This window comes from Triticum dicoccoides, chromosome 7B, assembly GCF_002162155.2.
Source record: "Triticum dicoccoides isolate Atlit2015 ecotype Zavitan chromosome 7B, WEW_v2.0, whole genome shotgun sequence".
Lineage (NCBI taxonomy): Eukaryota > Viridiplantae > Streptophyta > Magnoliopsida > Poales > Poaceae > Triticum > Triticum dicoccoides.
In genome coordinates, this window is record NC_041393.1 from 753,565,598 (window position 1) to 753,574,786 (window position 9,189).

Below are 9,189 nucleotides of genomic sequence, written 5' to 3' on the forward strand. Positions count from 1 at the left end.
ATGTGTGAATACATAGACGAAACGTATTGTCCCTAGTATGCCTCTACTTGACTAGCTCGTTAATCAAAGATGGTTATGTCTCCTAACCATAGACATGTGTTGTCATTTGATGAACGGGATCACATCATTAGGAGTGATGTGATGGACATGACCCATCCGTTAGCTTAGCATTATGACCGTTACAGTTTCGTTGCTACTGCTTTCTTCATGACTTATACATGTTCCTCAGACTATGAGATTATGCAACTCCCGAATACCGGAGGAATGCTTTGTGTGCCATCAAACATCACAACGTAAATGGGTAATTATAAAGATGCTCTACAGGTGTCTCCGAAGATGCATAATGATGTGAACTAGATTATTGACTCTAGTAAACCCTTTGGGTGTTAGTCACATGGAGATGTGAACTAATCACATAAAGATGTGAATATTGGTGTTAAATCACATGGTGATGTGAACTAGATTATTGACTCTAGTGCAAGTGGGAAACTGAAGGAAATATGCCCTAGAGGCAATAATGGAGTTATTATTTATCTCCTTATTTCATGATAAATGTTTATTATTCATGCTAGAATTGCATTAACCGGAAACATAATACATGTGTGAATACATAGACAAACATAGTGTCACTAGTATGCCTCTACTTGACTAGCTCGTTAATCAAAGATAGTTAAGTTTCCTAACCATAGACATGAGTTGTCATTTGATTAACGGGATCACATCATTAGGAGAATAATGTGATTGACTTGACCCATTCTGTTAGCTTAGCACTTGATCGTTTAGTATGTTGGTATTGCTTTCTTCATGACTTATACATGTTCCTACAACTATGAGATTATGCAACTCCCGTTTCGGAGGAACACTTTGTGTGCTACCAAACGTCACAACGTAACTGGGTGATTATAAAGGATCTCTATAGGTGTCTCCAAAGGTACATGTTGGGTTGGCGTATTTCGAGATTAGGATTTGTCACTCCGATTGTCGGAGAGGTATATCTGGGCCCTCTCGGTAATGCACATCACTATAAGCCTTGCAAGCAATGTACCTAATGAGTTAGTTACAGAATGATGCATTACGTAACGAGTAAAGAGACTTGCTGGTAACGATATTGAACTAGGTATTGAGATACCGACGATCGAATCTCGGGCAAGTAACATACCGATGACAAAGGGAACAATGTATGTTGTTATGCAGTTTGACCGATAAAGATCTTCGTAGAATATGTAGGAGCCAATATGGGCATCCAGGTTCCGCTATTGGTTATTGACCAGAGAGACGTCTCGGTCATGTCTACATAGTTCTCAAACCCGTAGGGTCCACACGCTTAACGTTCATTGACGATATAGTATTATATGAGTTATGTATGTTGGTAACCGAATGTTGTTCGGAATCATGAACATGACGAGGAACTCCGGAATGGTCCGGAGATGAAGTTTAATATATGGGATAATGTTGTTTGGTCTCCGGAAGGGGTTCCGGATGTTTCCCGAAATGTTTGGGTACGAGAACATGTTATTTGGGCCAAAGGGGAAAGCCCACAAGGTTTTTGGAAAGCGCAAAAGAAAGTTTTGCGGACTCTAGGGGTCAGATGCCAGGGTCCCTGGCGTCTGGGTCCAGACGCCGGGAACCCTGGCGTCTGGCCCTGGAGTCCGAGAAGGACTCTTGCCTTTCGGGTGAAACCGACTTTGTGGAGGCTTTTACTCCAAGTTTCAACCCCAAGGCTCAACATATAAATAGAGGAGCAGGGCTAGCACCAAAGACACATCAAGAAACTCCAAGCCGTGTGCCGGCAACCCCGTCCCCTCTAGTTTATCCTTCGTCATAGTTTCCGTAGTGCTTAGGCGAAGCCCTGCAGAGAATGTTCTTCACCAACACCGTCACCACGCCGTCGTGCTGCCGGAACTCATCTACTACTTCGGCCGTCTTGCTGGATCGAGAAGGCGAGGACGTCATCGAGCTGAACGTGTGCAGAACTCGGAGGTGCCATGCGTTTGGTACTTGGATCGGTCGGATCGTGAAGACGTACGACTACATCAACCGCGTTGATAAACGCTTCCGCTTAGCGATCTTCAAGGGTATGAAGATACACTCCCCCTCTCGTTGCTATGCATCACCATGATCTTGTGTGTGCGTAGGAAATTTTTTGAAATTACTACGTTCCCCAACATATTCAAGTTGAGATTACATCAAATATGCAAGTCTCATGTTGCTGCAAGCATGCACCATGACACTTGGGGGCTAATGCAAAGTCAGTTTTAGCCTTATTGAATACCCGACTCATCATATCATAATGAGCCGGCCCTTGGGGGCTACCAATTGATTCTGTCAAAAATTCAAGGTACACAAGTTAAATCCATTATTTCGAAGGGTCCATTGTTTGGTTGGTAAAGCACAAAGCTCTTAACCTTGTGGACGTGGTTTCAAGCCCCATGATGGGGGTTACATCATATGACGTTATTTTCAATGAAGTATATATAAAGTCCCAGCTCAATATTATCTTACTGAGCCGGCCCTTGGGGGTTACACATTGCTGTTCAAATTTACATGATCATATTTATAAAGTCCCTGGTCATTATTGCATAATGACCCTGCCCTTGGGGCTACACATTGTTGTTCAAATTTACATGATCATATTTATAAAGTCCCTACTCATTATTGCATAATGACCAGGCCCTTGGGGGCTACATTGGTTGAAGTTTTTTGAGCATCAGGAAATTACAAGTCTCAAGTTGCTGCAAGCATGACAACCCGGCACTTGGGGGCCTCATGTGTGGAATATTCAGTTTATATGATTGAGATGAACAAACCAGATTTTTTCAAGGTTGCAGCACTTATTGGAGCAAGTCTTAAGTTATCACGATGTTCTCCTCTTCAGACTTGGGGCTACAGGTATTATGCATATAAAGGAGGAACGTCTTCAAATTATCAGTTTTGAATAAATCAATCAGGAAGATCAATTACATCACCCGGTGTCAACAACAATTATGACCAGACATCGTCTGTTTTATAACCCGGCAATTTTAGTAATGATAAACTGACAACTTTTACATCTTCAAGCCGGTTGAAAGTCAGATGAGTATTTCAAGATCAATATTTTTTAAGCCGGTGCTTTGGAAGCCGATTCAAGTGGATTATTTCGTACAATATTTCTCTACAAGAGACCAATGTCAGCAAATTGACTCTGAAGCTGGCTTATTGACCCAGATTTCTCAAAAGAAGTATCTGGATTTTTTGCATTCACAATGTTCGAACGTATCTATCTATACCTACTAATAAAGAAAGGTGCGTTTCTCCAATTTTTTCATCCGTTCACCACCGATTTTTTGTTCTATCCAAGGTGGTACTAATTTTTTGTTCTATCCAAGGTGGTACTAATAAAGCAAGGTGCGTTTCTCCTATTTTTTCATCCGTTCACCACCGATTTTTTTTATTCTATCCAAGGTGGTACTAATTTTTTGTGTGTCCATCTGCCATAAAAGAAACAGTTTCATCCAAAATTTCGTACGTGGCCGCGCGCGCTGAGGCCCAGCCCATTTATCTCCTGTCCATGGAGTTGAGTACCTTTATTTACCGCACATGGCGGAAAATAGACAAAGTTTCGCATATGGCGCCCAGTATTGGGACGGCCCGTTTTTATTTTTTTTTTTCTCCGTTCTGCTTCTTTTTCCTTTTATTTTCTTTCCTGTTTTCTTTTCTCTTTCCTTTTTCTTTTTTCTATTCCAAGTTTCTTTTTGTTTTTTCCTTTTTTCATAAATTCAATTTTTCAGAATTTTAGTTTTTTATTAAATTTTCTTAAAATCTCCAGAATTTATTATATTTTTACCATTTTGAATGTTTTTTCAAACTTCAAATTTTTCTTCCCATTCCGGAATTTATTGAAAACTATAGAAAATTCTCGCATTTTTTTATGTTTTTCAGTTTTTTTTGATATTTTCAAAATAAATTGCACTTTGAAAATGATGCAAAATAAAAAATTATTCATTTTTATTGAAACGTTCACAAATTCAAAGTAATGCTTGTGTTAGAAAACATGGTTTTGAAAATTGTTTAAATGTTCAAAACATATTTAATTTTCAAAAATTGTTCACATATTCAAAAAAATGTTCATTTTCTTATAAAAGGTTCATTTTAATTTTTTTGTGAATTTAAATAAATTTTCATGTTTCGAAGAATATTCGAGATATCATAATTATTAATTTATTTTTTGATAAGTTAGAGAAAAAAATGTTTTGAATGGTATGCTACCGTATATTATTAAACATTTGCGCTGGACATTTGTTAGCATGAGCTGTTCGTCCGAGTGGCTAGCAGCACGTGGTCAAGTTTTTTAGATCATGAGTTTGATACTTCAACTCAGTGATTGTTTGGGATTTTTGTTAGCGCCTTACAAACACATGTTGTTTTGGTGCCTGCCACTTGCCTGGCCAGACTTGAACTGTTGTGCATCCGACGTGCTATTTGACAATAAAAGAGAATATGTTAGTTGACTATAATTAAAAGAAATTGTGGACACATGTCAATAAAAGAGGATATGTTGGTTTGGCTCTGCCTAAAAATATGTGGGCAAGTGATCGCTAAAATAATTATAGAGAATAAACCCTGGTAAAGTAGGGACTACCTGGTTATGTGTTGATTATACCAATGAAACGGGATTCGCTGCAATTCGTACTATATCTATTACGCCATCATAGGCCCTGTTTGGATCCATGGGTTAGAGTTAGTTTGGGTTAGTTTGGACTCAACTAACCCAAAAATATCCAAACAGGAGGGTTAGTTTGAGTTAGATGCATCTAACTCATCCAAAAAATCGAAACCACCCAAGAGGTGCTTATTTGGGTTAGTTCTTCTCGGGACCACTAAAAAAACACCTTTTTCTCTCGCTCTCCCGCAGCAGATCCCTCCCACTTCCTCGAAGCTTCTCGTCCTCTCCCTCGCTCCCTCCCGCACCGCCCGTGAAGGCGCCTCGCCGTATCCGCGCTCCATCTAACCCTGCCATCCAAACACCACTTTGGTTAGAGTTAGTTCAAGGTTAGTTCAGAGTTAGAATCTAACTCTAACCTCTAACTGAGTTAGAGTATCCAAACAGGGCCATAGGAGAGAGTGGTTGAAGCAACTATGCCCTGAAGGTAGCCTTGCTGCCACAAAATGAGGAGGCAACCACAACCTAGACACGGTGGCGGACCCGAAGAAAAAAAGGCACAAGTTGGGTGGTGGCCACCACTTCGACCAACCCCATCACTATTAAGATCTCGTGGGCCAAACATGACCCATGAGAACATCGCAGCTCCTCGCTCTATAGCCCCACCACTGCGGAGACCGTTTTGATGGACACATCAATTATCTCTCCGATGCTTCTCGTAAAAAAAATCTCTCCCGTTGCAACGCACGGGCATATGTGCTAGTCTACTAAAGGAGATTTGCTATAAGTTCATGAGCATGTATCAAGAAAGAAATGACAAGGACTTAAAGATGATCAGGTGCCGGTTTACAAGAATTTTTAACCCTGAGTACAACTTGTCAAAGTTTTTCTTGTGTTTGTTTGACAGGATCAGTTTAACATGGATAAATCCGAATTAAACTGGGGGCTAATGTCGGGGATATACCCCGCGGTATGACCCGACCAGAAATATGACCCGGCCGGACTTGGCGGTTCACTTGAGACCGGGTTGACACTTGGCGATTCACTGGCGACCCGCCCTGACCAGACGGTTTACAAGCAACCTGCCTGAACATTATGACTCACTGGTAACCCAGCGGGCGGGACAGACGGATGCCAAGGCCCAAGGCCCAAAAGGCCGGTTTATATTAATGGTGGGCCGGTTTAAGAGGAAAGGCGTGAAGAATATTTACCTTACAAGGAGTTAAGACCCGGACTTGTATTCGGTTTGTATTAGAAGGTAGACTAGTCCTAATCCTAATAGGACTCCACATGTAACCCGCCCCTTCAACTTATATAAGGAGGGGCAGGGCTCCAAAAAAGGGGGGAGCAAGAAGAAACAATCTCTAGGGCTAGACACAGAGAGCCGGTTTACCGGCGACTCTCTCGTGATGATAATGAGACCTAGCCACAAACAGCATGTAGGGTTGTTACCGGGTGATGTTTCCCGAGGCCCGAAGCTGTCTAAATCATTGTCTTGTGTTGCGTCTCTTGATTCCACTCAACCCCTCTCAAGATACCGCATAGATGCGTTGGCCTCATGACTAAGTCCTCACACTAGGACCTCTGCCGTGACAAAACCACGACAGTTGTTCTATTTATATGAGTAATATCTTTTATGGTCATGCACCTTTGATGAATGGCATATTCTCGATCGTAGTGATACACATATTCATAGTATTGATGCCAAAAGATGCAAAGTTGATAATGATAGTGCAACATACTAGTGGCACTGCTGTTTAGACCATATTGATGTAAAGCGCGTGAAGAAACTCCATGTGGATGGGCTTTTGGTACTTGTGAACCATTTGATACTTGTGAACCATGTCTCATGGGTAAGATGGCTAAAACTCCATTCTCCAAAACAATGGAGCGAGCTAATGACTTATTGGAAATAATACATACCGATGTATGTAGTCTGATGAGTGTTGAGGCACGTGGCAGGTATTGTTATTTTTTGACCTTCCTAGATGATTTGAGTAGGTATGGGTATATCTACTTGATGAAACACAAGTCTGAAACATTTGAAAAGTTCAAAAAAATTCAGAGTGAAGTGGAGAATCATCATAACAAGAAAATAGAGTTTCTACGATCTGATCGCGGAGGTGAATATTTGAGTTACGAGTTTGACCTTCATTACTCACGCCACCTAGAACACCATAGCGTAATGGTGTGTCCGAACGTCGTAACCGTACTTTATTAAGTATGGTGCGTTCTATGATGTCTCTTATCGATTTGCCTTTATCATTTTGGGGTTATGCATTAGAGACAGTCGCATTCACATTAAATAGGACACCATATAAATCCATTGAGACGACACCGTATGAACTATGGTTTGGCAAGAAACCTAAGTTGTCATTTATTAAAGTTTGGGGATGCAATGCTTATATCAAAAGGCTTCAGCCTGATAAGCTCGAACCAAAATCGGAGAAGTGCGTGTTCATAGGATACCCTAAGGAAACTATTGGGTACACCTTCTACCATTGATCCAAAGGCAAGATCTTTGTTGCTAAGAATGGATCATTTCTAGAGAAGGAGTTTCTCTCGAAAGAAGTGAGTGGGAGGAAAGTAGAACTTGATGAGGTAATTGCACCTTCTCTCGAATTGGAAAATAACACATCAAAGAAAACCGTTCCCATGATGCCTACACCAACTAGAGAGGAAGCTAATGATGATGATCATGAAACTTCAGATCAAGTTACTACTGAACCTCGTAGGTCCACCAGAACACGTTCCACACCAGAATGGTATGTTAATCCTATCCTGGAAGTCACGTTCTTAGACAACAGCGAACATATGAACTATGAAGAAGCTATGATGAGCCCAGATTCTGACAAATGGCTTGAGGCCATGAAATCTGAGATGGGATCCATGTATGAGAACAAAGTATGGACTTTTGTGGACTTGCCTGATGATCCGTAGGCCATTGAAAATAAATGGATCTTCAAGAGGAAGACGGACGCTGATGGTAATATCACTATCTACAAAGCTCAACTTGTCATGAAAGGTTTTCAACAAGTTCAAGGGGTTGACTATGATGAGACTTTCTCACCCGTAGCGATGCTTAAGTCTGTCCAAAACATGTTAGCAATTGCCGCATTTTTATGATTATGAAATCTGGCAAATGGACGTCAAAACTGCATTCCTTAACGGATTTCTTAAATAAGAGTTGTATATGAGGCAACCAGAAGGTTTTGTCGATCCTAAAGGTGCTAAAAAGTGTGCAAGCTCCAGTGATCCATCTATGGACTGGTGCAAGCATCTCGGAGTTGGAATATGCACCTTGATGAGGTAATCAAAGCATATGGTTTTATACAGACTTATGGTGAAGCCTGTATTTACAAGAAAGTGAGTGGGAGCTCTGTAGTATTTCTGATATTATATGTGGATGACATATTGTTGATTGGAAATGATATAGAATTTCTGGATAGCATAAAAGGATACTTGAATAAGAGTTTTCCAATGAAAGACCCCGGTGAAGCTGCTTATATATTGGGCATCAAGATCTATAGGGATAGATCTAGATGCTTAATAGGACTTTCACAAAGCACATACCTTGACAAAGTTCTAAAGAAGTTCAAAATGGACAAGTCAAAGAAATGGTTCTTGCATGTGTTGCAAGGTGTGAACTATAAAGAAGTTCAATATGGGCATCCAGGCCCCGCTATAAAGAAGTTCAATATGGGCATCCAGGTCCCGCTATTGGTTATTGGCCGGAGAAGCGTGTCGGTCATGTCTACATTATTCTCGAACCCGTAGGGTCCGCACGCTTAACATTCGTTCATAATATAGTATTATATGAGTTATGTGAAATGGTCACCGAATGTTGTTCAGAGTCCCAAATGAGATCACGGACATGACGAGGAGCTCCGGAATGGTTCAGAGGTAAATATTGATATATAGGATGATACTATTTGGTCTCCGGAAAAGGTTTCGGAATGCACCGGGTATTTATCAGATCACAGAAAGGGGTTCCGGGAGGCCACGGGAAGTTACTAGGCCTAGCGGGCCAAAGGGAGGGGAGAACACCAGCCCACAAGGGGCTGGCGCGCCCCCAACCTAGCCATGGGCCTTGTAAAGCAAAGGGAGGGGCTGGTGAGGGAGTCCTGGATTAAGGGGTCCTCGGACGGCCGGACTATTAACATGGGTCGGACTGTTGGGCTATGAAGATACAAGATGGAAGACTTCCTCCCGTGTCCGAATGGGACTCTCCTTGGCGTGGAAAGCAAGCTTGGTGATTCGGATATGTATATTCCCTTCTTTGTAACCGACTTTGTACAATCCTAGTCCCCTCCGGTGTTTATATAAACCGGAGGGTTTAGTCCGTAGAGGCAATCACAATCATAATCATATAGGCTAGACTTCTAGGGTTTAGGCCATTACGATCTCGTGGTAGATCAACTCTTGTAATACTCATATTCATCAAGATCAATCAAGCAGAAAGTAGGGTATTACCTCCATAGAGAGGGCCCGAACCTGGGTAAACATCGTGTCCCTCGCCTCCTGTTACCATCCGACCTCAGACGCACAGT